Source organism: Marmota marmota, unplaced genomic scaffold (assembly GCF_001458135.2).
Source record: "Marmota marmota marmota unplaced genomic scaffold, marMar, whole genome shotgun sequence".
NCBI lineage: Eukaryota > Metazoa > Chordata > Mammalia > Rodentia > Sciuridae > Marmota > Marmota marmota.
In genome coordinates this window covers 11,219,014-11,246,677 of record NW_026000020.1, presented here as the reverse complement: position 1 = coordinate 11,246,677, position 27,664 = coordinate 11,219,014, and the positions used below count along the sequence as shown (strand labels likewise).

The following is a 27,664-nucleotide window of genomic DNA, read 5'->3' as shown; positions in this document are numbered from 1 at the left end:
CTTACCCCTAAATGTAATCTGCTTCCTTTCTCTTGTAGCTTTTAAAATTCTCTCCTTATTCTGTATGTTGGGCATCTTCATTATAATGTGTCTAGGTGTGTATCTCTTATGATTCTGCACATTCGGCATCCTGTAGGCTTCTAGGATTTGGGATTCTGTCTCATTCTTCAAGTCTGGGAAGTTTTCTCATATTATTTCTTTGAATAGATTGCTCATTCCTTTGGTGTGGACCTCTATACCTTCCTGTATCCCAATGACTCTTAAGTTTGGTCTCTTTATGTTATCCCATATTTCTTGGATGTTCTGCTCATGGTTTCTTAACAGTCTTGCTGAGCTGTCTATGTTCTTTTCAAGTTGAAATACTTTGTCTTCATTGTCTGATGTTCTATCTTCTCAGTGTTCTACTCTGCTGGTAGTATTCTCAATTAAGTTTTTAAGTTGGTTTATTGCTTCCTGCATTTCTAGGATTTCTGTTTGTTTGTTTTTTATAACCTCTATCTCCCTGTATAGTTGATCTTTTGCTTCCTGGATTTGTTAGTGTAATTCATTGTCGAAGTGATGTTTCATTGTCTGATTTTGCTGTCTAATGTCTTCTTTGAGACTCCAGATCATCTGAAGCATGTATATCCTAAATTCTTTATCTGACATTCCATCTGCTGCAGCTATTACCTCTTCTAAAGTTGAGTTGACCTGCATTGCTTGTGGTCCTTTCTTTCCTTGTCTTTTCATACTGCTCGCGTTTCTTTCTGCTTGGTGAAACTGTTGTGTATTTGAAATTTTTCCCCCTATATATTTATATTGCTCTTGTATAGTTGAAAAGTCTCCCTTGCAGGGTCGGGCAGTGGTCTGCCTACCTTGCAGGCATGGGTGGCGGCTCTGCTCTGCCCCTCCTCCAATTGGTGTGACGTGTCTACCATGCCCGCGGACCCCTGGGCCTGTCCTGCCGGTCGGTCGCAGGTCTTCCTACCTTGCAGGCCCGGGCAGCATCTCTGCTCTGCCCTTACTCCAATTGGGGTGACATGTCTACCACGCTGGCGGGTCACTGGGCCTGTTCTGGGCATGGGCGTCAGCTCTGCTCTGCACCTCTGGCTTGATGACAAAGTGAGAGAGACTCGGGTGTTTGTGACTCACTTTCTTTACCAGGAGACCAACTGTTTCTGTTGCCACTGGTATTGATGAAGTTCTCTCCTCCGCCGGTTTCTGATGACATCAGATCTCTGCCATGTTGGTATCCCATGCGAATGGCAGCATTTTTTTCCCTTTGCCGGGTGACCAAAGCAACAGGTGAGTCCTGACCGGCCCTCACAAGCCCCGTCTCAATCCTGTTGCCACTGCCTATGAAGGCTTGGTTGGTATTTACCTCCACAGTATTCAGCAGGATCTGGACCGAGAAGCAGTTTCTGTGGGTTCTTTAGCCCTGGGCCAGAGCAGTTCCGGGAGCTGGAATTCAGCCGCTCTGTGCTCTGTGTATGTTCTGATAGGAGCAGGCTCCAAGAAGAAGTTTCCACGGGTTCTTTAGCACTGAGCCTGAGTAATTTGTCTGCGAGACACAGGCGAATGGCAGCCTGAAATTACCTGTTCTATGGCTGAATGAGCTGTGATCAGTCAAAAACAGGGATGGTGACGTCAGCTCTCCAAGATGGTGGCCGCTGGCTTCCTCTCTCTAGCTTTTAAATTATTAAAAAAATTCTTGATTTTAGGTGTCACTTCTGAAAAACTCAACTCAAATATATTTCCTATGATTGCTGAACTCTATCTATCAATCTATCTGGTATTTCAGCCTTTATATATAGCCTATCATATCTGTAAATGTCAATGTATTGAAATATATTTCTTCACATTTCTGAACTCTCTCTCTCTCTGTCTCTCTCTCTCTGTGTACATGTATGTATATATGTATATACACATATATAATATGTATTTCAATTTATGTACTTAGCCTGTCATTTCTGTACAATTAACCCATAAATATCACTTTGATTTAAACTAAGCCCCTCCTTTCATCATTGAGTAGATTGGATTCTTTGAACTTCTATGTTTAGTTCTGTGTTTTCTGATCCCCAAACTACACTTTCTGATATATTTATGCCTTAAATGCTATCAAATACTCCCCCCAACCCTGCAGTACAGGTTTTTTGCTTTCTTATTTGCTAATGGCTTTGCAAGGCTCCTGAAGGCCCGGCCCTGCTGCCCACAGTTTATACATGAGGGCTTTGCAATGAGACCTGAGCTCAAAGCTGGACAGGCGCAGCAGGATGTTGTCTCAGACACAGGTGTGCATGTTCCTGTGGCTCTGGGCCTATGGTGAGAGATTTAAGTGCTGGATATCTTCATATTTTTAGGTTTATAGGGCTGGCAAGCTAATTTTAAGATATAGTGAGAAAAAATGACTATATCCCATATGGGCCTAATTGTGTGCTGATTTTTAATACTAATTGAAAGTGAATATCAAATGAAATGATCCAATACATATGTGAAAAATTTATATGTGTGTGTGTGAGTGTGTGTGTGTGTGTGTGTGTGTGAGAGAGAGAGAGAGAGAGAGAGAGAGAGAGAGAGAGAGAGAGATTTAGTTCATGGTCCATCCCTAGGTTATTCTGACCAAAGGTGCCTGTGAGGACATGGTGATGTCCCAGTCTCCAGGCCCTCTGGCTGTTTCTGCAGGAGACATGGCCACCATCAGCTGCAAGTCCAGCCTGAGTCTCTTATCCAATCAGAAGGACTACATGGCCTGGCACTAGCAGAAGGCAGGACAAGTCCCAGGGTGCTGTTCTCCTGGGTGTCCACCCAGGGAGCTGCTGTCCCTGGAGGTTCATGGGCAGTGGGTCAGGCACAGATTTCACTCCCCATCAGCAGTCCCAGGCTGAGAAGGTGCCAATTGTTCCTGTAGCAGCACCACAGTGCTCCTCCCAAGAGCCTCAGCCTCAGACACAAGCCTCCCCCAGGATGAGGGTGAGGGAGCCTTTGCTGCCCTGGCTGCTTCCCCCTCCCACAGTCCTGAGCTCTCCTGCCTCCTCTCCTGACAGGTCACAGGTTTTGATTCATTCCTTGGGGGGTGTGCAGGGGTCAGGAGGAAATTCAGGAAATGGGCCTGTTGGGGTTGTTTATTTATTTAGCTGAAGTCATCAAGCACAAGTACTGGGCAGGTCTCCTGGGGACAGTACAGAATTTTCATCTTACATGAACCTGTTTCATGGACAGATCACATGACTCAGCCAATATAGTCTTCACCCTCACAGAAGAACCTAGTGACTTTCACACACTGACCAGTGATTCTCCTCATGACTCCTCCCATCTGGACCTTAACATTTTGATTCCTTGTCTTCCTGGCTCCTTCTTGACCTATAATCACCTTCCATTTGCTTCCTTCAAGTTAGGCCTCACCCTGCCTTGGTTTTCACAACCCTTGACACCTGTCTGTCTGTCTGTCTGTCTGTCTCTCTCTCTTTCTCCCTTCCTCAGACATTGCATGTCAGAGGAGCCTTTCTGGTGAGGTTCACTCTAAGTGGTTCCTGCTCTGCTCCCTCTTCTGACCCTGGCCCCTTCTCCTCATTTCTATCAGCTGTTCTCATCATTTTCTTTTCATTTATGTAATTTATTACAAAATTTAAAACAACAAAGACCTGGGCCAAAGCTAAGTGTCCACTGCAGTTCAAGGCCTTTGGCTCCTGGTGAGGATCTTCCCATAATCCACATGTTCTCCTGACCTCAGCTGTGCTCATTCTCCCACAGGCCATTCTCTAGTTCCTTAGCTCTGTCACTCTAGACAAGGTGACGGTATATTTGTTACCTTTCCTCATCCTGTGTCCACTCTCTATTCAGGTCCATTCCTGGGCAGTTGTGTCTGATGTTGTGATAGGAAGAGGTGGTGCTCATGTCCCTTCCACCTTGAGTATTAAGACACAATTTGATCCATGTGCACCTGCAGGGCACCAGGGCACTACCTTGCAAGCCTAGAGTGACCTCTCCATCTCTGATTGTTCCTAGATCAGGGTGGGCTCTCCAGGGTGAAAGGCAGGGAGAGTGGAGTGTGCACTTCACTGTGTCCCTGCTGGGTCCTGGAATAGCAAGAGAGAAGCACAAGTCTGTGGTCAAGCACTAGCAGCCATTTGTATGATTTCCTTCTATTAATCATTGCAGGCTAAGTCATCTATATGAGTTTTTGATTAGGTTTGAATCCTAATTTCACAAAGAACAGCATTAGCAAGAACAGGGGGACCTCTAGAAATTTCCTACACCATCGCCCTCCCTGTGCCAGAGTCCTGCCCAGGGCCCAGGTCCTGCTCCTCTTGCAGTGTCCACGCTCATCTTGTTTTGTCAAATGGAGCCTGTGTTGACCTCCACATGCCAGGCCAGGCTGCTGCAGATGACAGGGCCATGCATGGGTGTTCCCTGGGCTGTGGCTGACACAGTTGTGGTCCACAGCCCCCAGCTGCAATCATTTCCCTTTTGCTTTCTCCCTCCCTCCCTCCCTTCCTTCTTTCCTCCCTTGCTTTCTTTCCATCTGTACAGTGGATTAAACTCAGGGTTCTTTACCACTGAGCTCTGTTGCAGCACTTTTAATTAATTAATTAATTAATTAATTAATTAATTAGTTTGTTTGTTTGTTTTGAGACATGGTCTCACTCTGTTGCTGAGGTTGGCCTCAATCCTGATCAGTTCCTGCCTTAGTCTCTGTTGTAACGTGGATTGCACACATGAACCACCATGGCTGGCATTGTACTAGTTTTCTAATTATTCACAACAAATTAACACACCCCTTGGTGATCTCACAATTTCTGTGGGAGAGGAGTCGGACTGACCTAGACTGGGTCGTTTTCCTCAGCTTCTCATTGGCTGCAACCAAGATGTGTTCTCAGCTGCATCCTCATCTGGAGACTTGAAGAATATGCTTTCAAGGACACTAAGAGTTTGGGCAGAATTAGATTCTTGGGGCTTGTGTGGTTGAGGATGCTGGGTTATTGGTGGCTGTTGGTCAGAGACTATTGTAGGACCCTGCAGGCCACCTGAAGGTCCTACCATCTGGGCAGCTCAGTAATGAGACCAGTATAAAGAATTCTTCCACAAGAGTGTGAGGCCGACTCATTTTTTAGGGCTCTGATGTGAATAAATCAGGCCCACCCTGAACAATCTCCTTTTGAGTGACTTAAAATGAATTCCCTTGGCATGTTAATTGTATCTACATAATAATCCCTTCACATTTCCAGTATTTCCTGAACCAAAAGCAAATCTCATGTTCTGTCCACTGAGCCCATATCTCAGGATTAGTGAGTGTGAATACCAGCTAGTAGGTGTCTTGAGGAGGCAAGATTTCTTATCATTTTGATATTTTAAAAAATTATTTCTCCAAAATATTCCCTTTGAGAAGACCATTAAGAATGGAAGCTCCTTAGGTGAAGAGCATCAGAAATATACCTTCAGGTGATTTCTAACCCCATTTCCCAGGTCCTCAGATTCTTCTCAAGTGAGACAAAATTCAGGTTTTCTATTTCTTTATGGACAAATATAAACACATGAAGGAATAAATAATGTAAACATAAGGCTCTCAATCTTTTTAATACTAAAGAAAGAAGAAAAGTTTAAAATCAGTAACCCAGTTTCTCTTTCAACAAATTAATATCTGAAGAGCCAACCAAACCCAAATCAAGCTGAATTAAGGAAGTCAAATTATAAATACCAAATCCTAAAAGAGATTCTCAAGATGGTGGATCAGAGGAAGACAGCACTGTCCACCGGCCCATCAGTTCAGGACTGTCAATGGGAAGCTGTAACATCCCATGGGGATTCTGCCTCAGAGCTGCTCTGGGAGCTGCACATCCACTGTGAGCACTCTGCAGCCTATAGAACTCTGTACTGGAAGACACAAGCTGAGAGCTCCTGCAACCCAGTGTGCTTAACTTTTCCTGAATTTCATGATCATACCACTTTTGGAGAGCTCACAAACCTGTTTTGTAGAATTTCTGTCAATTAGGATGTTTGTCTACCACTCATGGTAGAAGTTAGCTGCAGCATCTCTGGCAGGAATATCTAAAAATGATGCTCTTCTGTTAGAGCTCCTTAGTGGGTGGTGCCTGATTTCAATCTGTCTCACTACTGCAGATGTTCACATTGATTCTGGGTTAAACTAATGTTCCAGACTTCTCTCCTGAAGTTCCTCTTTGGCCATTTGAAATGTGCATGAGGCTGGGGGTGTGACTAAGTGGCAGAGCACTTACCCCCCAAGCCGAAGGTCCTCACTGTGATCCATCTCCAACAATAGAGCTCAAAAAGAGTTGACATGAAATTATTGAAAAGTTCCTCAATCCTTTATAGATATCCCATTCCTCATCAAACTATCAGTATCAGGCTGAACTCATGGGACATCTTTTGTTTAATGGGTTAGTTTGTCCTAATTACAAATTTTGATTCTCAAGATTATCCAGAGCTGACCAGTGAGAGGCTCCTTCCTGGTAGTTTGTCTTTACTTTTTCCAGGGTCTCATCATTTTTGGAAAACTTCTTGTGTTCCCAACTCAAGATGGTGCAGGGGGTTCTTATCATAAGATTCCTTTAGTGGTAAATAAATCTGGGCACTGTGAGTGCTTGTTGGGAGCATGGGCTATTGTGCCTGGATTAAAGAGAATGTGTAAATAACTCTCTTAGTCAATCCCTCTATGGACCTCAACACCTATCATCTCCTGATCTATCTGCATGCACACTCCTATCTATTCCTACATACAATTCTGAGTTTAATCTGATATTTCTGATTCTAGTCAAAATCATGTTTGTTCTAGTGATGTCCCTTTTTGTGTGGTATCTCTTCTACGTTCACTGAGTATTGTGGCTCTGATTATCTCTGGTGCATTGTTTCCCACCAATATTCCTCTGACTGAAAGCAACCTCTTGACATTGGCCTGCCCTCCTTTAGACAGCCTCATGCCCACTCGTGAACATACCCTGATCCTGCTCTGATACCCCTTGTCAGGGAACAACCATCTTTACACACATGTATGGATGCTGTGTCAATTGCCTTTTGTCACTGAAAAAATCCTGGGGGTAAAACACTGTAGAGGAGGGAAGAGTTACTCTGGGTCATGGTTTCAGTCTATGATCAGCTGGCTCCAAGGCAGAAGTATCATGGTGGAAGGGCTGGGTGGAGGAAAGCTGCTCAGCCATGAGTCCAGGGAGGTATGAGCAAAGTCTCGGAAAAAAAAATCACCCTCCAGGGCACAATCTCAGTGACCTCCTCCTTCCCACTAAGTTCTACCCCCCAAAAATCATTTAAATCATTTGCCCATCAAATGGATGAGTACCATAATGAGGTCTTCACCCTGTGAGACTTTGGGGGACCCTTCATATGTAAACTGTAACAGAATCCCTCCCTCCACTGCCTGTGTCCCCCACCTGCCCACTGAGGCCACACTGCAGTTTGTCTTCCTCACAGTGCTCCACATTTGACCTGCACAGGGCCTGCACAAACACCATCTGCATGAGAGGACACCCTCCTCCCCTTGTCCCCTCCACCACCCAGGTGTCCTCTTTTGTTGCAGTAGTGTGGAGGATGTTCCAGCCCAGTCCTCTGACATACCTTTATCCTCACCAAGAATGTGCCCCAGCCTTGCACCAGCCTCTGGGGACTGTGTTCTCTTAGGACCTGGGTGAGATTTGGTGACAGATTAAAGACAGGTTAGGAAACACGGTAGACTCAGGACAGAGGAGCATCTGGTCCAGGGAGAACTTTAGCTTCTGAAGCTAAAGCTCAGGTGGAGCTGGGGGAGGGGTACAAGCAATAATGAGAGGTTCTCAGGGAGAACACGTGGCCTGATGGGTGACACTGCCTGCAGACAGGGAGGGAGCTGAGCTTTCAGGTGTCATAGGGCCAACTCCTGATCTTGGCAGCCAAGGTCAGAAGAAGTGTTGGAGCCTTCAGAATGGAGCAGGACCAGAGCTCAGCTGGGATGAAGGGACAGCACAGGCACATGGTCAATGTCCTTCAATCCTCACCAATCATGGTGCCTGCACTTGGTGTGTTTTGTCCCTTTGTGTTGCCTGATACACCACAGCTCATCACCCACGATTCTATTTTTTATGAGGATGAAAAACTGGTAAATTTTGATAATTGTTTAAAGTTAGCTTAGAAATTGTATGAGAAAAAATGGGGTCAATGACTGGTTATTCTTGCTTGACAGTCTTGTATCTAGCATTTTGCAGACATTATTCTCTTTCCTCCTGCCTGCATATTTTTTCTGAGAATCTAATAGCCATATGGAAGTTCCCTTGGATGTTGTGAGCTGCTTTTCTCTTGTGGCTTTCAAAACTATCTCTGTCTGTAAATTTTCATAATTTGTCCATAATGTATTTTAGTGTGACCATCTTTAGGTTAGGCCTGTTTGGGACCTTCAAGCATAGTTAATCTGAATGTCCATATTTCTCCTATCATCTGGGAAATTTTCAAGAATTATTACTTTTAACAATCATTTTTTTCTGCATTAAATATCTCCTATTTTTATGGAATACGTATAGATCATTTTTTTTGTTTTTGACCCTGTCACACACATCCAGCATGTTTTATTCATTCCATTTGTTTCTTTTTCTGTATTCTCTTATGAGGGGATAGTTTCACACTCTAATGCCCAGGTGTTTTCTTCTACAGTGTGAAGTCTGCTTTTGAGCTCTCTGTAGCATTTTCTCATCTCATTCAGTATCTTTTTCAGATCTAGAATTTCTGTTTGAAGGGAAAATTAATACAACCATAAAATTTTCTTTGTAGCATGATAGATTTATAGATGTCAGAACAAAAGTGAGTTTATAGCTGTGGAATGATTTGAGGAATGCCAAGGCAGGAGTGTGGATGGTGTGTGTGGTCACTATTTTGCTTATTTCTCTTTCTTTTCTTTTAAAATGCTGGGCATGAAATCCAGGGCCTCATGCATTCCAGGCAACACTCTACTACTGAGCTACATCCAGCTTTTGGCTCATAACTGAAATTCCATGAATGTGGCTGAGCAGACAGATTTCATGGATCCGACCTACCTATATCTTGAGCATTTAGACAAATCAAGAGAGGAGAGACAATCTGGCCAGTCCCTGCAAGTATCTTAGAGAAGGAGCATGAAAGTGGGATGGGGAGAGGAAAGAGGAAGAGAATCTGACATGTAGCCTTAACTATGGAGAAACAGAGTCAGAGACCTGGATCCAATGAGAAATCCCCTCAGCACAGCCCTTAGGTTCCCAACAACTAGAGAGGATTTTATTCATTCAAGTCCCACTGAGCTGAGATAAAGAAACCAGAAGCCCCATCTTAAAACATCTGTAGAGATATATTCAGAGTATTTAAAATACTTCTTTTATGTTGGGCCTCTTGTCTCCTGCTTTTTTCTGGGCTCTGGACTGGAGAAGAGGATGGAAACAACATTATCCCTTGACACCTGGTTTAGACCTCAGCTCTGCCTGACATCAGTGAGTGACCAGGGTGAATGTATCTGCTCTGGCCTCTTCCTGGGTTCCCAGGAGTGACAGCTGGTGTGGGGGCTTCTCTCTGTGTATGAGTGTCCGAGTCATGAGGTGGACAGGTACGTGAGCTGTCTTCCTGAAGCTGCAGGACATCAGTGTGGAGAGCAGAGGACACAGGACCCTGTGGACACAGGCAAGGCTCACTTCAGGTTCCTCTCACTGAATCCTGCCCTAGGATGTTCCAATTCTTGCCCACCAGAGGGTGACATGAACCTGCAAATACACTCACCAGAGCCTCAGCCCTGGGGAGGCTGATCTAGATTTCAAGCATAAATTTAATCTTACACTTTTAAGTGGTCAGATAAGAACATTATAGGAAATTAATGAGACACCAGGGTCTCTCACTACTGTCACTCAGGTTTTCTTTTTTCCATTCATAGCACTCAGGTAGGATGGAGGTCACTGATGCCCACATGTCACTGCTGGCACCACAGACACTTACCTGTCCTCTAGGGCCAGGCAGTGGCTTCTCCACAGAGTCACATGGGAGCTCAGATTGAGGAGCTCCAGCCTTGTGTGTTTGTACCACGTGGAGCCCATGGCCTCCAGCTTCTGCTGCTGCAGAAAACAAGGCCTGGAATGTGAGTGCCTTATTGAAGATCATTTTACCTCTTTCAAAAGCTCTTTTCTTAAAAAAAAGAACTTTGCTGTTTCCCAAGAGAAACAGCATAAAACATAACAAAGAACAACTCTGTAGTTTGCAGAAAAAAAAACTATTGGAACTAACCTCCTCTGCAAGGTACTAATAGTAAACACAGTACTTCAGAGTGTCTGTTCACCCAGTGCAGCACTATTGCTCTCTACAGACGACAAAAAGTGTAGTTCTCAATACTTCATTGACAGTCTGGCTATTTCTCTGCATGCACTGTAGGGCACGTCACATCAGAGAAATAGAAACCTATGATGGACAAAAGAAAACCTAACTTGCAGACTGATGCTCACTTCCCAGTCTTGGGGTCACACATGGCTAAGATGGTGCCTGGTGATCAGCCAGAAGGTGTTACTGTGGGTTGTGATGAAAAATCGGACCACCTCTAGGATAGGTTCAGAACCTTTCCACCCTCATGGACAGCTCGTGTCTCCCCTTACTGCCTATAGAATGGGTGTACATATGAACTCTCCTCACCCTGCTGACCTTTATCCTGATTGGCTCCTGTTCCTTATATTTGCTGTGTGTGCTTCCTCAATAAATGAGCTGCAGCCTTGACTGGTCTCCCTGATTCATCTGATTGTCTTCTGGTGAGGGAGGGCTGGGTGCGGGTGGTCAGTTGGTCCTCTCCATTCTTGGCTCATCCTGGCCTGGGCATGTTCTACCTATCTCTCCTGCAGGTCAGGAGGGAACAAGGAGTAAAAACCCTGATATCTGGTGCCCAAACAGGGACACAAAGAAGTTGGTTCACCAAAAGTGAAAGTATTAGTGAGCCAAGCCAAGCGAGTTCCGAGGTAAGGGTCTCCCTGAAGAGATAGGGCAATCTCACACTAAGCATGATGCTCCAGCTCTTAAAGCACTGGGATTAATGCTCAAAAGCCAAGAGATCTTGGATGCCCAGGCCAAAAATGTCTGGGAAACCTTGACATTTGATGCACCCTCATTGGTGGCTGTCAATCTGTTTGATTGGGCCACCTGGGACTATGCAGAACAATTGGTGAAGAAGAGGGAGATTAACCTGGGAGAGGACCACCTTCTGGGGTTCTACCCGATCCTATCTGCCCTCAAAGCCTGTTTCTCCTCTGGCCCCTCAGAAGGAACATCTAGGGGCAGCGAAGACCCTTTTAAGACACCTACTTCTCCTACCTAAAACGGCGATCTGGCTTGGGAAACCCTTGTTGAGGAATGACTTGGGTCACTGCGAGTCAGTCCTCTTGCTGCCCAGGAGGAGAAAGGCTTAAAGCCTCACTCTGACAATGGCCTCCTAGACCTTTTTGGTTCTTGGCCTGGTCCTCTGTGTTCCATACCAAATGCTCCTGTCCCAGAACACATGTTGACAATCCGGATGGGGAGCGGCCTCCTCCATATTGTCACCCCTCCCCCTGCGGAAATTCTACGCCATCTTGTGGAAACCCTGAAAAGCCAGTTAAGCCGCCATCTTGTAAGACCAATGATGACTTATCCCCATCATGTATGGCTTTCCTGGTCAATGCTAACCTGTGGGCAATCGACCGGCCTTATGTTATCCCTGGGAGGCCCAAGATTTGAAAGAACTCAAAAAGACCACCTCCGAGGATGGACCTAATTCACCCTGGGCTTAAACCATCCTCCAGGGTCTGGCCCACCAAGAATGTACCACCCAAGACTGGAAAAACTTAACCAAGGCTGTGCTTCCTGGTTCCCTCTACCTGAAATTGTGTGCTTTTTTAATGAGGAGTGCCATGCTCAGGCTGAGAGGAATCAGGCTGTTAATCCCCTGGTTCCTGTAACTTATGGGATGCTGTTGGGGTCCAGTGATCAATTTTCCACAGGCCTTCAGCAGGCTGCTATCCCTGCCCCCTACTAGGAGCAGGTATGGGCTTTAGGACTGGCATCATGGAAAACATTGGAGGAAGGCCCCTCAGAACCCCCAGAAGCAGAATTACTCAGAGGGCTACCGAGGATTTTGCCACCTTCATCGAGAGGGTGGAAAAGAGCTTCCAAAGGAAATTCCCCTTGGGACCCCTTCAGGACCAGTTTGTCAAGATGCTGGTCTGGGAGGGAATGACCACAGACCACAAACTAGCCTACGCAGAGATGAAGGACAGATCTATGGGGAGGTGGATAGTGACCACTAAGGATGTTGGTACTCAGGCCCACCAATCACAGTCGTTGGTTGTGGCCTTGCAGCCCAAATGGCTTCGCATATGTCCCTCAGGCCCGGCTAAGGGGTAAACTCTGCCTAAGAGGCCTTGTCCCGGTGTAGAAAGGGATTCCATTGGCAGAGGGATTGTAAGTCCAAATTTGATATTGAGGGTAAGCCTTTAAACTAATAACAGGGAGCCCTCCAGCCCTGTCACCCAAAGAAGGCACCCCACCTAGTGCCCCAACTAAGGCCCACTGGTCCCAATAATCCTGGGAATTAGGCCAAAAATGGATATCTTCATAGCAGGGAAAATGTTCCGCTGCTTGATTGACATTGGAGCATATTGGATACTATTAAGGAAAGAGGAGGTTCCCCCACAATTGAAACTGATTCCTGGACCTTAGGTATTGGGGGTGGGGGATGATACAAGGTCTGAAGAAACCAAGGATTGGCTTACTTGGAAGGAAGTAAATGGTAGTCAGGGAGAGATCCGCCCTCTGGTGATGTCTTGCCTGACAGCTAATCTTCTGGGACAGAATATTTTTGGGGAAACTGAGATGTTCATCACCACAGATCACAAAGGGATAAATGTCAATATCCTATAGGAAGAGGAGTACAAGCAACAGTTTGGCCTATCAGGTCCCCTTAGCAATTACTGGGGGGATCCACTTTTTGAGACATCGAGGCGGAACACTCCTGCACCCAGTGTGTGGCCTCAATCCAATCCTGGAGGCCACTGTTCCTAACATCCCCACCATTCAATGGCTTCCAGGCCCTCCAGTGTGGGTGGAACAGTGGATGCTTCTTCTAGATAAACTACAAAAATTACAAGAGATAACATCAGAACAACTGAATCTAGGTCATATTAGGCCCTCCCTGAGCCCTTGGAATAGTCCTGTATTTGTCATACAAAAGGCCACAGGGAAATGGAGAATGTTACAGGACCTAAGAAAGATTAATGAGCAGATGATTCCTGTTGGTACCTTCTTGCGAGGGCTATCCTGGATCCCCTCCATCCCTCGGGATTTGACAAGAATTCTTCCAAACTTGGAATATTAAACACACCACTGGAATACCATACAATCCAAAAGGTCAAGCTATAATTGAGAAGCATAATAAGACCTTAAAGGACCTACTAATAAAATAAAAAGGGGGAAACAACCCCCATGACCAATTAAGGACAGCCATGCTTACATTAAATATTTTAAAATTTTCCAAAGACCAACCTCTAACTGCTTTCCAGAGACATCGGTCTAATCAGACACCTTATTTGAAGGTAGAAGTCTGATGTAGGGACCCCCTTACTGGATTATGGCATGGTCCTGATCCTCTCATTAGTGTAGGGAGGGGATTTGGGTGTGTATTCCCAATTGGGGAACCAAGTTCAATTTGGGTACTGGCTAGAGATCTAAAATACTGTTCACCAGAACAATAATGATTACCCAAGAGCACCCCCTCTTGAGGTATGATTCTTTATTTTCTCATTTGTAATGAAAAGACCATTCTAGATACTTTGCCTGGTTGAGACTGGATTCCTCATTGTCTCCCTTGTGGCATTCATCTTGGACATGGCCATTTAGGAGCTTCCTTTGGAACGTTCTAATTCCACTCATTTGTATGATTCCAGCCTATATGCGGCCCTTAGAGTGATTCCCCTCCTACTATATTTTTTGGGGGAGATGTGCTTTGGGGAGGCACACTTTGATGCCATACTTCATATCCTTGGCTCCCCCTGCAGGCAGTGTGTCACTAAGGCCCTTCTCAATAGTCAATGCAACGGGACCAAATATGATTGTGGTAATGGCTTATGGGGGGCATATGTAATCTGCGATCTTGAAGTCTGTGAAGCCGGCTCAGGTCTCCTCACTACTCTCAGCTACAGCATCTGCTGGCCCAAACCAGTGGTTCTTCCTTCTAAGCCCCAAGGCCCCCCCACATGCCCATGCATGACATTCTAGTCAGGCATGGTCCATACTGCTTGTTATAAATCAGCATCTAAATGTACTCACAAGGGTGTAACTTACTGGATGGGCCACTCTGAGGGGTCCCATTCTTGGTATCAATGTACTGGAAGTGGTGGTAAGCCAATTTGTTGGTATTTATATGCCCCCCCCAACAGGTATCTGATCGGGGGAGCTCAAGATCTAGCCATGAAGGCTGCTATTAACAAGGTTGTACAAAATCTTACTGAGCTCAACTTGGGCCCCCCTATATACCATTCTATAATGCTACCCAAGCAATGGGCGCCCCGCCGTTTAGGCCCTGAGACTCAAAATATTCTACAAAGTGTATTTGATCTTTTAAATGTGACCTGCCCTAAGCTTGTTCAAGACTGTTGGCTGTGCTTAAAGACCATTAAAGGCCACTGCCATTCCCGTTTGGCAGAATATAACCTCACCTCTTCCTAGTAGATGATCTGTACTCCCTCTCACCCCACTTAGAAGTCTTTTTGCCCTTGGTGATCATGCCTAATGTCACCTGTCTCACTAGAAATGACACTCAAGATGTGGGGATGTTGAATCCCCTCTGGTGTGGAGGCAATAGGTTTTTTGACGGATCAGTAGGTGGTATGCTCTGTCCTCCTAATGGTACTGTCTTTTTTGTGGGGGATATGGTGTACAGTGTCCTACCAGGTAATTGGAGTGGGATCTGCATTGTGGTCCTCCTCCTCCCTGACATTGAGGTCCTCCCTAATAACCAGTCCCTGCCCATACCTTCTGTTGATTATTTCCTTTCCAAGCCCTGATGAGCCATTCATGCTGTTCCTTTGCTGTTGGGTCTGGCGGTGGCCACAGGGATGGGAACTGGACTTGCTGGCCTCAGTACTTCTTTACAGATGTACAATAAGCTTCCTCAGCAGATGAAAGATACTAGGCACCATGTTGCCAGCATCATCTTGGACCTGCAATCTCAACTCAATTCCTTGGCTGCAGTACTCCTCCAAAACCGAAGTGGCCTGGACCTGCTTACCGCCAGAGAGGGAGGATTATGCCTTTTCCTACAGGAGGAGTGCTGCTTCTATGCCAATCTCTCTGGTATTGTTCAAGATAACATTAAAAGGTTACAGGAGGACCTTGAAAATTTTCAGGATGAGCTGCAATCAAGCTTTCTATGGACTGGGCTAAACGGGTAGCTCCCTTACCTTCTCCCCTTTGTAGGCCCCTTTGTTACTATAATTCTTGTATTGGGCCTTGTGTAATTCACAGGCTCCTCCAGTTTCTCAAGGATCAAGCCAGAGCTGTTCAATTGATGGTGGTCTGGCAGTGATATGCTGTTTTACAAGATACTGACTGGGAACCCTATGAGGTTGGCCATGGCCCCACCAGGATGTGTAGGTGTAAGTCAGAGGCAAGAAGGTTTTTCTTCATAGGTCTAAGTCCCCTCCCTTCCTTGAGGTTTCCCATTGGGTCTGCAGATCCTGCAGGTAAATTGCCTGAAGAGCCAAAGTGGTAGTCAATGACTGGTAAGATCCCCAGAGGGGGACAACCTAAGACAGGCACACTCTCAAGTGAAAGACAGATACCACCCAATAAAACAAAAAAGGGGGAGATGTAGGGAATGTCACACCAGAGATGGAGAAAAGGAAACCTAACTTGCAGACTGATGCTCACTTCCTGGTCTTGGGGCCACACATGGCTGAGATGGCGCCTGACGATCAGCCAGAAGGCATTACTGTGGGTTGTGATGAAAAATCAGACCACCTCTAGGATAGGTTCAGAACACTTCTGCCCTCGAGGACAGCTCTTGTCTTCCCTTACTGCCTGTAGAAGAGGTGTACATGTGAACTCTCTTCACCCTGCTGACCTTTATCCTGATTGGCTCCTGTGCCTTATATTAGCTGTGTGTGCTTCCTCAATAAATGAGCTCCAGCCTTGACTGGTCTCCCTGATGCATCTGATTGTCCTCTGGCTAGGGAAGGCTGGGTGCGGGTGGTCAATTGGACCTCCCCTTTCTTGGCTCGTCCTGGTAGGGGTGTGTTCTCCCTATCTCTCCTGCAGGTTGGGAGGGAACGAGTACTAAACCCCGACAGTGCCCCATGTTCTCCTGTGTAAAATAGTGCTCCAACCCAGCAGCTTAATGTGTTAGCATTTTACTCTCCCACATATTTTTGTAAGAGAGGAATCATGAGGGGCTTTCCCAGTGGTTCTGGCTCAAGGTTTGTCCCCAGGTGTTTTGGGCTTGTACCACAGAGGCAGCCATGGAAAGACTTCTCTGGTAGGTCTCCAGGAGTCTGCCCTATGTTGGCCAGCTGAGGCTGTCATAGCAAGGGCCTGGGGTTCTCACTGTGGCCCTGCCATGGGCTGCCTGGGGGTCCTCACCAGGGGTCCTCTGGCTTCCTCTGGAGCAGTTCTCCTCCCAGAGTGGTCAGCAGACAAGAGTCTCAGTGTCCTGGCCTCTGGAGTTACTCAATGACACTTCCTCTGGAATCACTCAATGCCAGCCCTGTCCTGTGTGGGGGGAGAGTGTGGAACAGCTGGAGGGGACTCAGGGGGCAGAACACTGGGGCCTCCTGATGGCTAAGTATGTTCCTGCTGTCCCCCTGGAGGCCTCCTGCCTGGAGGATCCTCCCAGCTTTCCTAGGAAACAGTTGTCACCTGTGCTGTCCTCAGGGATTTGACTGTGGTGTTTTACATACCCCATAATCACTGTTCTGAGTACACAGTGGGTTACATATTAAGACAACATTTAAATAAGAAATAAAAGTTTTACAAACTCATTTTTATTTTACAATCCTCTGTGCAACTGAGCCCTTCCTCTGATGCCACCTGCCTTTGCCTGGAAGAGGCATGTGGGCGATTCCTATCCTGTGCAAGTGCAGATGACATGTTCTCCAGGTTCTGTGTTAAAATGTTTCTGCATTTTCCTTGAAATGTCAGAAATAAGTGAGTTTTAACAGCCTGGAATTCTTTGAAGAAATGCCAAGGCAGGAGTGTGGATTGTGTATGTGGTCACTACATTGGCATGTTTCTCTTTTTTACTTTATTTTATTTTATTTTTTTCAATGCTGGGCTTGAATTCCAGGGCCTCATGCATCCCAGGCAACACTCTACCACTGAGCTACACCCAGCTCTTGGCTCATAAATGAAACTCCAGGAATGTGGCTGGACTTAGATTTCATGGATCCATCCTACCTATATCTTGAGCAATTAAACAAATCACGAGAGGAGAGACAATCTGGCCCTGCCCTGCAAGTATCCTAGAGAAGGACCATGACAGTGGGGTGGGGAGAGGAAGGAGGAAGAGAATCTGACATGTAGGCCTTAACTATGGAGAAACAGAGAGTCAGAGACCTGGGATCTAATGAGAAATACCCTCAGCACAGCCCTCAGGTTCCAACAACTAGAGAGGATTTTATTCATTCACATCCCACTGAGCTGAGATAAAGAAACATGAAGCCCCATCTTAAAGCATCTGAAGAGATATATTCAGAGTATTTAAAATACTTCTTTCATGCTGGGCCTCATGTCTCCTGCTTTTTGCTGGACTCAGGACTGGAGAAGAGGTTAGACACAACATTAGCCCTTGACACCTGGTTTAGACCTCAGCTCTGCCTGACCTCAATGAGTGACCTGGGTGGACATTTCTGCTCTGGCCCCTTCCCAGGTTCCCAGGAGTGACAGCTGGTTTCTGGGCTTCTCTCTGAGAGTGAGTGTTTGAGTAATGAGGTGGACATGTGGCTGAGCTGTTTTCCTGGAGCTGAAGGACATCAGTGTGGAGAGCAGAGGGTACAGGACCCTGTGGACACAGAGTTGGCTCACCTCAGATTCCTCTCACTGAATTCTCTGCTAGGATGTTCCATTCTTCAACCACCAGAGTGCGATGTGCACCTACAAATAAACTCACCATTGCCTCAGCTCTGGAGAGGCTGATCTAGTTTTCAAGCATAAATTAAATTTCACATTTTTAACTGGTCAGACGACAACATTATAGAAAATTAAGACACCATGGTCTCTAACTGTTGACATTCAGATTTCCTTTGATCTACTCATAGCACTCTGGTTTGGTGGATATCACCACTTCCTACATGTCACAGCTTGTACCAAAGAATCTTGCTCAGGCTGTGTTCTCTAAGGCCAGGCAGGGACTACTACACAGAGTCACATGGGGACTCACACTGAGGAGGCTCCATTCCCTGTGTTTGCACCATGTGGAGTACATGCCTCTATCTGATGTTGCGGGAAATGAAGACTGGAAAATGAGTGACTTATTGAAGGTCATTTTTACCTGTTATAAAAACCTCTTTAAAAAAAAAGAAAAAGAATATCACTGTTTACCAGGAGAAACATTATAAGACATAGTAAATAACAACTCTGTAGTTTGCCAGAAACAAACTATACCTACCTCCTCTGCAAGGTGCTAATAGTAAGCACAGGACTTCAGAGTGTCTGCTCACTTAGTGCAGCACTGTTGCTCTCTACAGCCAACCAGAAGTGTGGTTACCAATACTTCATTGACAGTCTGGCTATTTCTCTGTGTGCCCCATGTTCTCCTGTGTGAAATAGTGCCCAACCCAGAGCTTAATGTGTTAGCATTTTCCTCTCCCAATCTTTCTGTGAGAGAGGAATCAGGAGGGGCTTCCCAGGTGGTTCTGCTCAAGGTTTGTCCCCAGGTGTTGTGGGGTGTTAACCACAGGGGCAGACATGGAAGGACTTCTCTGGTGGGTCTCCAGGGCCTCCCCTATGTTGGCCAGCTGATGGTGCCATTGGCAAGGCCTTGGGTTCTCACTTTGGCCCTGCCCTGGGCTGCCTGGGGGTCATCACCAGGGGTCCTCTGGCTTCCTCTGGATCAGCTCTCCTCCCAGAGTGGTCACAGGCAGGAGTCTCAATGTTCTGGCCTCTGGAGTTACTCACTTGACTTCCTGGTCCTGGATTGGTAACAGGCCAGCCTAGTCCGTGAGGAGGGGAGAATGTTGAGCAGCTGGAGGGGACTCAGGAGGTAGGACACTGAAGCCTCCTGGTGGCTGAGTCTGTTCCTGATCTCCCCCTGGAGGCCTCCTGCCTGGAGTATCCTCTCAGCTTTCCTAGCAGCAGGATTCTGCAGGAAACTGTAGTCAACTGTGCTGTCCTCAGGCATTTGACTCTGGAGAATTTTTTTTTCTTTAAATAAGAAAAAAAAATCACAAACTCAATCTTATTTTACAATCCTCTGTGCAACTGAGCCCTTCCTCTGCTGCCACCTGCCTTTGCCTAGAAGAGTCATGTGGGCAATTCCTGTCCTTTGCAAGTGCAGATGACATGTTCTCCAGGTTCTGTGTTATAAGGTTTCTACATTTTCCATGGAAATGCTGATTTTCTGACTATAGAATTTGGTTGGACCTGGTTTTTCAGTACTCTCAGGAGGTGTTTCTGTTCCTCTCCCTCCACTGCCTTCCTCTCTTCTCCCTCCCCTCCCTCCCTCCTCCCTCCAAGATGGAGTTCAGATTGCACATAGGAAATTTGATGTGTGAAGTAGGGATACTGTAAGGAGTGAAATCAAGAAAAAATACAGAAAGAAAAAGATCACTTCAATAAAGACTTAGAGATTGTGAGAAAAATACAAGCAGAAATCCTCAAAATGAAGAAAACAATTAACCAAAAGTTAGAATTCAAAACAAGGCACCACCAACACAGAGACCACTTGGAAAACTGAACCTCAGACAATGAAGACAAAATATAAATTCTTGAAAGTAGAGTGGAGTATTTCCCTGATTTCTTGATTTTCTTTGCATTAATCATTTCTTTATTATTGTTTTTCCTCATGGTAACTTATTAATTATGCCTGAGTTTACAATCTTGCAGGGAATGTTACCTCACATTTCTTTAAAAAATATTACAAATCTATGTTTCAGGTTGAGTGTGGGGAAGAGAACCCAGCTGACCTGGGCAGTGGCATGGAGTCTCCTTGACAGATAGGACAGGAGCTGAGCCCTGGACCCCAGGCTAGGATTCTCCTGGACATGTGCTGTGCTCAGGGAGAGGAAAGGGGCTGAGTCAGAAAGCAGAGGACACCTCCCCCATCCCCAGGGGACTCTCCCAGGATCCTGCCTGCTGTGGTTTCTGTGGCCAGTGGATGGTACCTGGGCTCCCACTGCATCTCCTGCTGACCTTCCCAGCTCAGCTCTGCCTTTGGGTCAACATCATATTCACCTTGACCATAATGGCTCTCCTGAGTGACCATCTCCCTCCAGTCATGCCCAGGCATATGAGGTGGGCAGATGCCCTCAGGTCCCACCCTTGGGAAGAATGGGAACCCCAGAGCTCACTCTCCTCCACATTCTCCTTCCTCACCCCTTCTGTCCTCACCAGGTTCCAGAGCATCAGCAGCCCTGGTGGCCTGACTAGAAAACTGTGAGGTGACCTGAGGGGCATCTAGCCAGAATCTTTAGGGGTCACTGAGACAGTAGAGACCCAGAGTCGCAGGGCCCCAGGGACAACCTTCCACCCTCTGGGAGATTGATGAGTGACTTTTCCAACTCTGATCCTTCTCCACATGAAGGCAGGCAGTTGAGCGGTGCCAGGTAGGGTGACTGGCTTCTGTGTCATTACTGTGCCTCTGCTGAAGCCTGTAATTGTGGGGACCACATTGAGTGACCTCGCCTCCCAGTCCTGATGCACCACTGAGACCTGAAAGGTCACTGTAGTCTGGCGGGGTAGTGCATGACTCCTGACTTGGTCTTTTCTCTATGTGGGGTGTGTCCCTAGGGTTGAGTTACACTCACCTGTTGCTTTGAAATCCTGCCCTTTGCCTGTTAGGGATAGAAGGTTCCATGGAAACTCTCTATGTGTGTCCCCTTCTCTCTCTGCCTTTGGGCGTGGTCTTCCTAGATGTCCGTCAATCTGCTGACAGCAGTAACCACAAAGCTAGACTCCACCCCCTGAACTCTGACCCCTTGCCTCATTTAAATAGTTTCTTCCCAATAAAAGGGGGAGTACTTGCTTCTTTCTCTCATTCCAGGGAACCCTAAGGACAGAGGAGCCATCACAGGACTCAAAGAAAAGGCATTACTCTGTCCTTTTGTGGGTATTTTCTGCAGCCCAGTTCACCTGGAGTGACCTTGACAGTTTAGATGTGGAAAGTGACATGTAATAGTAAGAGAAATGTAAGATCTTATGCAAAATGTATAAGTCAATTTCATAAAGTTCCTGTTATTAGTTATAGCAGGCAAAGTCATTTTTCTGTTCATTTGTTTGTTTGTTTTATTAGATTTGAATCTGAATTTCACACAGAGCAGCTTTTGGTGGGACCTCTAGCATTTCACGTCATCTCTTCACTAACTTGGCCAAGTCCTGCCCAGGGCCCAGGTCCTGTTCCCTCTGTAGTGTCCATGCTCATCCTATATGCTCATTCAGAATGTCCCTGGACACCTCTGTGCTTGTCCACCACATGCTAGGCCAGGCTGCTGCAGCTGACAGGGCCACTCATGGGTGTGACATGAGCTGTAGCCCAGGCAGTCATGGTCCACAGCCCTCAGCTGCACCTGTTCTCTGAGTTCCCAGTACCTTACTCTCACAGGGAATAGAATCTGCTGTGCTGCTGCCCAGACCAGCAGCTCAGACCAACAGCTCATGTGGCACCTGGGCCACCCAGGCAGGGAGGTTTTTGTTCCAGGCTGTATCACTGTGGGAGAAGCTTGTATATCTTGACAGCAGTAATACACCACAGCATCCTCCAGCTCACCCTGCTGATTCTCAGTGTGAAATCTGTCCCTGACCCACTGCCACTGAACCCATCTGGGACCCAAGTGTAGCGGTTGGATACAAGATATATTAGACCCCGTGGAGCCTGGCCTGGCTTGTGCACAACCCAGTGCAAATACATGTTTCCATTACTGTGTAGGAGGCCCTTACTGGACCTGCAGGAGATGGAGGCTGGCTGTCCAGGTGTGACCGGCTCGGAGAGAGGAGTCTGGGGTCATAACAATATCCTCACTTGTTCCTGAAAAATCACAGAGTAATACAAGGTTATGTAGAAACCTTAAGAAAAATTTTGAACTTTTTCTTTTTTGTATATTTCAGACTAAATTAATTTTTGTTTTTGATTTATGCACTAAAACTATTCATATACATAAAGAACTCCAATTGAGTAAGCTCTAAGAGCCTCTCTTGAATTCCCTTCAACATCCCCATCTTACTATGTGACAACTTTCATCAGAGTCAGTCCCTTGCTCCTTCTGGCATACTCTCTCACATGAATTGACCTCAGCTGCCTCATCCTGGAGGACAGACCTGCATATCCCACATGTGGGCAGAGCACACATGGACAGAATGGGGGTATAGGGCTACCCTCCCTCCCCCTTCTCTTTCCTCATTCCTTCTGTCCTCACCAGGGATCCAGAGAAGCAGCAGCCCCAGCAGCTGAACAGGGAGTCTCATTTTGAGAAGCTGAGCTGAGGAGTCCTGGTGAGTGAAGGGCAGGTTAGAGCTGAGCTTTTAAGTCAGCCTTGCAGGAAGCTCCTCCTCAGGGAGCACCATGCAAATGCCCTGTGGATGCTGGGTGGAGAGAGTGAGGGAGGGAGGGGCCTCCTTGTGAGCCAGGGACATCAGATTTCTTCTACAGTTGGAGGAAATAGAGCAGAGAAATAGCCCTCGGTGTCTGTGCTGTGGGCAGGAGGCCTCATCATGGAAGCCCCACTCTGTGAGGGGTCATGGTACCCAGGGCCTGCCCTCCTAAGACAGCACAGATGCTCAGATAGGGAGGTGGCCTGCAGATCAGCCTCTGTGAGGAAATGACCATCCTGCTGTCTTCCTCTCAGCTGAGAAGAGAACGTGACAAGTGCCACCTCACAAGTGTTGATGTTTGAAATTTCTTCCATCCACAGCATGCAGTTGAAGAAGTTCAAGATCTTCTGGTGTCTGATGATACCTGCAGAAATATAAGAGTATCAGGGACAGTGTAGATGTCAACTTTTCCTGGCCCAGTGACGAAATAATAGCAGAAGTATGACAAGAAGCTGGTGGGAAGAGAAATCATGTTTCAGCTGAAGATCAAGTAGCTCTGCTCAAGGAAAGAGGACAAGGAGCATATCCCCTGAGGTAGACAACGTAAAGCTCCTGGGGCGAGGTCTGTAATTGGTGGCCATCCTTTCCTAGTCATCTCCATGAGTTTGACACTCAGAGCCACCAATCATGTCCCAGGACATGGACCCCTAGCCCACTGGACAGTGTGGACAGGGAGGATTCTGCATTAGTTCCTTCTCATAAATGATAGAGTCATCCATCCCCATCTGCTCCTCCTTGTCAGGGACACTAGGGAGCAGGTGCCACCACCCTGGGTTTTAAAGTAGATTCCCTAGGTCAGAACTGCACTCAGGCACTCTCCCCATGTTCAGGGGGTTCCATGTGCACTACTGTTCTCCTGGGACTGACCTCTAGGTGTCTTGGGGAGAAGGTCCTTTTCCCTGCACAGGGACATTGATTTCAGCCCTCCTCATCCACAGGTGGGACAGAGGGAGCCTGTGTTGTGTTGGCCAACATGGCTGTGCTGCTTTTGTCCCCAGCCCAGGACCTCTGACACACCCTCTCCACTGTGTAGACCTTGGGCCACAGCTGCCGAGGACCCTGCCATGTGTCTCTTAGTTTAACTGAATCTCTATGGCTGTCCTGCCCTGAGTGGGCAGTGTCCTCTGAACCTGTGAATCATGCCGTGTTTGCAGTTTCTCCAGGCTGTGGTCTTCCTGTGCTTTTTCAGAATGAGCTGAAGGAAAAGAAATGAAGGAGAATGGGTTGGAACTCATGATCAGGAGCAGGAAACGTTCAGAGTCTCAGAAAGTTCCAGAGCAAAGGACCCCTTGGGAGAAACTGGTTGGGCACATAAATCCTCTGTCTTCTCCTTGCAATAAGGATGTCCTCAGGGTGTTTCCTGGGGGATCTCATGATGGCCCTGAGCCATCTCAGGTGCAGTTTAGATCTGGTTATCTCAACTGATTTCCATAGTTTATGCCTGACTTATTTATAAAGATATTTTCCAGGTAAGTAGATTTCCCTTTTGCATGACTATACTTCAGTGCCCTAAATAGGGCAATACTATAGTAAATACTATTTTAAATGCTCCTATTGGTGCATTGGAGTTCTGCAAAACAGATGCTTCCCTGGACACAATCTGCAGGCCTGGGATACACTGTGCTCCATCTTAGTCCCTGGTGCCTCCTCTTTCCATTTCTTCCATCCCCACCCCCTCCCTCTTCTCTCCTGTCCTCCTTCTATTTATTCATCTGCTCCTTTGTCATTGGTGGGCTCTAGACCTCTGTGGAGCTGGGCTCACTGCTGTGCTGTGGTGTCTGTGTCCAAGCACATGGTGTCATGTGGTGCATTCCTTTAACATTTCCTCCCTGTCCCAGTCCCCTGACCCTCCATCCCTCTCTCCTTTGCCACTGGTCATCCTTCTCTCCTTATGACACTTTACCCCACTTTCCCTTCCTTTGCTCTAGCTTTTGCACAGGAGGGTGACATGGGACCCTCACCTTCCAGAGTCTGGCTCTTTCACTTGTCATGATGTTCTCCACTTCCATCCATTTACCTGAAATGCCACCATTTCCTTCTTCTTTAAGGGCCTGAGTTCAGCCTGGATTGTGTGGGTGTGGACAGATCAGGAGGAGCTCTGTGGCAGAAGAAGGCAGAACCTGACCACACTGCAAACAGAGTGAGAGCTGAGGGTCCCCTCAGCCATGAGCCATGTGGAACAATTGCTCTTGTGTTTAGTTTTCTGATCCTGCTGATGAGATATGGCATTTTGATGCCTCCCCTAGTTTTCTGTGGCTGAGCAACAATTCCCCCCTATTGAGCAGTGTCTTTCTTCCTAGGCCTGACCCTCAGGAGTCCAGGCTGGGTCGTCAGCTCAGCCTGAGAAGACTGAAATGGAGCAGTCACTGGGCAGCTCTCCTTGCTGAAGTTCAGGGTCTTCTTCCAGGTCCAGTGGCTGAGGCAGAGTCATCTTTCCATAGTTGTAGGGTGAGGTCCCAATTTCCCTGTGGCCATCAGCACAGAGCTCCTGGAGACTGCCCTAATTGCCACCTCCAAGAGCAGCATTAGAGCATCTCCTCACTCCGAGTCTTCATTGGCTGGGATCCTCCTTCTTCTACCTCCATGTGCAGATGGATGGGCTTCAATGTTGGATACAGATCTAGTGTGTACTCTCTATCTCTTAAATTCAACTTATTTGATTATGTCTCAAAATATTTCATAAGAATTTTTATTGAAATTCCTGTTTGAGTACCTGGGGAGTGGGATGGCACAAGTCCTGGAGTTTGGGGCCAACAACTTGGAATCCTATCCACATACTTCCATTTTCTTTCACTTAACATAATGACTGGATCCCTATTGGATATTCAGTAGTGGGTGCTCTTTGGAGGAATCAGTTTTAATAAGACCAGGTGATTCCAGGTAAGCAGAGGATAAATTGGTAACCTGCAGTTGGCACAGGAATGATAATTGCTTCCTCCCTCTTCAATGTGTGTCAGTTGCACCAGGCACTAAGTACTCAGGAACACATGGCCTGCTCCTCTTCTGGACCCACAAGTGCTCACTGCCCTCAGCAGAGGCCTCAGGCTCCCTGGCAGAGCTCCATGTCCTCCCAGCCTCAGGCCCTGTCTGCCTCCACACTGACTCTGTGTCTTTCTTCCCCAGGACAAGAACGTCACTCTCCCAGTCCTGAGCAAGGCTGGTGTGCAGCCTGGGAACTGGGGACAAGCCCTGCTGTGGACTCCCAGATGGCCTCCCAGTCTTCAGTCCTGGAGAATTCACTCAGGGAGTCCCACTTTGCACTGCAGGCTCACAGCCCCTTGGTGCTATTTCAGAGCCCAGTGGATCTGTCCTGATGACACATGGTGATGTTGTCATGGAAACCAGACACCTGGCCTTCCTGGAGAGACTGTCTGGTGGCCTCTTCTGGCTCCAAGTTTTCATCCCAGCTGGAGGGGTCATGGCAAGGTCAATGCAACCTCCACTTGGAGGTGTTTAGAATCTCAGCTCTGCACCCTAAGGATTGAGTGTGACATTCAGTCAGGTCCTTAAAATTCCTTAAGCCTCATTCTCTCTTCTGATCCATGGCAGTGATAACATCTCTCTGATAACATTGCCAGGGAAGTAACTAAGTAGCACATGTGATTTATTATGCAGCTAGTGCCTGGCCACATACTTCATTCTTAGTAAACACTAATTTTGGTTCATTAGATTCACTTTCTTGGAAGCCAGTGTACAAAGAGATGGTTGATGATGAACTATTTCCCATATTTTTATCCTTCATACAGTAGCCAGTGTCATCCTAAAACACCAAGCAGCTGAGCTTGGTGGTGAACACCTGTGGTCCCAGGGACTCATGGAGCTGAGGCAGGAGGATTCCAAGTTAGAAGCCAGTCTGTGCAACTTAGCCAGACCCTAATCAAAACAAAAGAAATAACAAACCCCAAACAGGTCACATTTTCCCCTGTCAAACTCTTTGCTGATTTCTCACTGAGTTTAGAAGTTTATTGTCCTTATTTTAGGGGATCATCTGTGGTTCCCACACTTGGCCTTTGGGTTTGGAACCTCAGGGGGGCTATGTAAACTCCTATTCCTGAATTTCAGCCCAGAGAGAGGAACTGCTGTGGTGAAGGTAGGTATGGAATCCTCTCCCATTTTGTTTGGGGTTCAGACTCTCCTATACACTAAGCAGGCTCCCCCCACCAGCCAGAGCCTCAGAAATGGGAGGTAGGTGAACACTGCAGGTGGCTCAGGGATCAGTCCTGAACCCTGCTGCTGCCTGGTGGTGTTTCTAAGGAGACCCTCCCCCAGCCCCATCCCTGGAGCCTTTGCCTGGGCTTCCTCTCTGGCTTCCAATGGTCTGAGTCCTCCCCTATCAAGGCCTTAGCCTCCTCTTGCAGAACTGGCTGATGCCTCCCTTCCTCTGGTTTCCCTGTGGCTCTGGACCTGCTCAGAGCCCTGAACTCTCTCTTGGGGAGTCAGGATTGTAGGGCTTCAACTCCCAGAGTCTCTCCCACAGGCAGCAGGAAGCCCTGACCCTCCATGTGGATGGCACTGTTTCCAGGCCATCTGCTCTCCAGGGAGACAGGGGTCTCTGGTGGTTAGAAGTCACCTGTGTCCTTGGTCTCTGAGGCACATGCTCCACACTAGGCTAAGGCCAGGGAGGCATTGGCCTTGGAGGACAAGTTTAAGGAGGTCCCCAATGTGGGTATTGGCATAAATTATATCTTACTGCAATATTACTAAATTTTAAAAATTATATGATTGTAAACATTTCAGTATTAAAAAACTGAGAGTTAAAAAACAAAACAAAACAAAACAAAGACACAGGATCCCTCTTCAACCTGAAGACTTACCAACAGGGAAAGTTTTATGCTGTGGTATTTTGGTGGTAAAAACACTTCCATGTGTAAGTTTTCTTTTCTTTTCTTTCTTTCTTTCTTTCTTTTTTTTTTTTTTTGGG

The 27,664-nt window shown here is 46.9% G+C and overlaps 1 long non-coding RNA gene across 3 annotated transcripts in view; it reads right to left on the bottom strand.

Moving 5' to 3' along the window:
* The window catches only part of LOC125618848, a 222,777-nt gene that overhangs the window by 5,784 nt on the left and 189,329 nt on the right, over positions 1 to 27,664 (bottom strand). The window contains exon 1 of one of the 3 annotated variants that reach the window (XR_007350232.1): positions 22,569 to 22,658. The exons of the other annotated variants lie outside the window; for them this stretch is intronic. This is a non-coding gene — a long non-coding RNA (uncharacterized LOC125618848). Of the gene's footprint in view, positions 1 to 22,568; positions 22,659 to 27,664 lie in introns of those variants that run through there. 3 annotated transcript variants of the gene reach the window in all.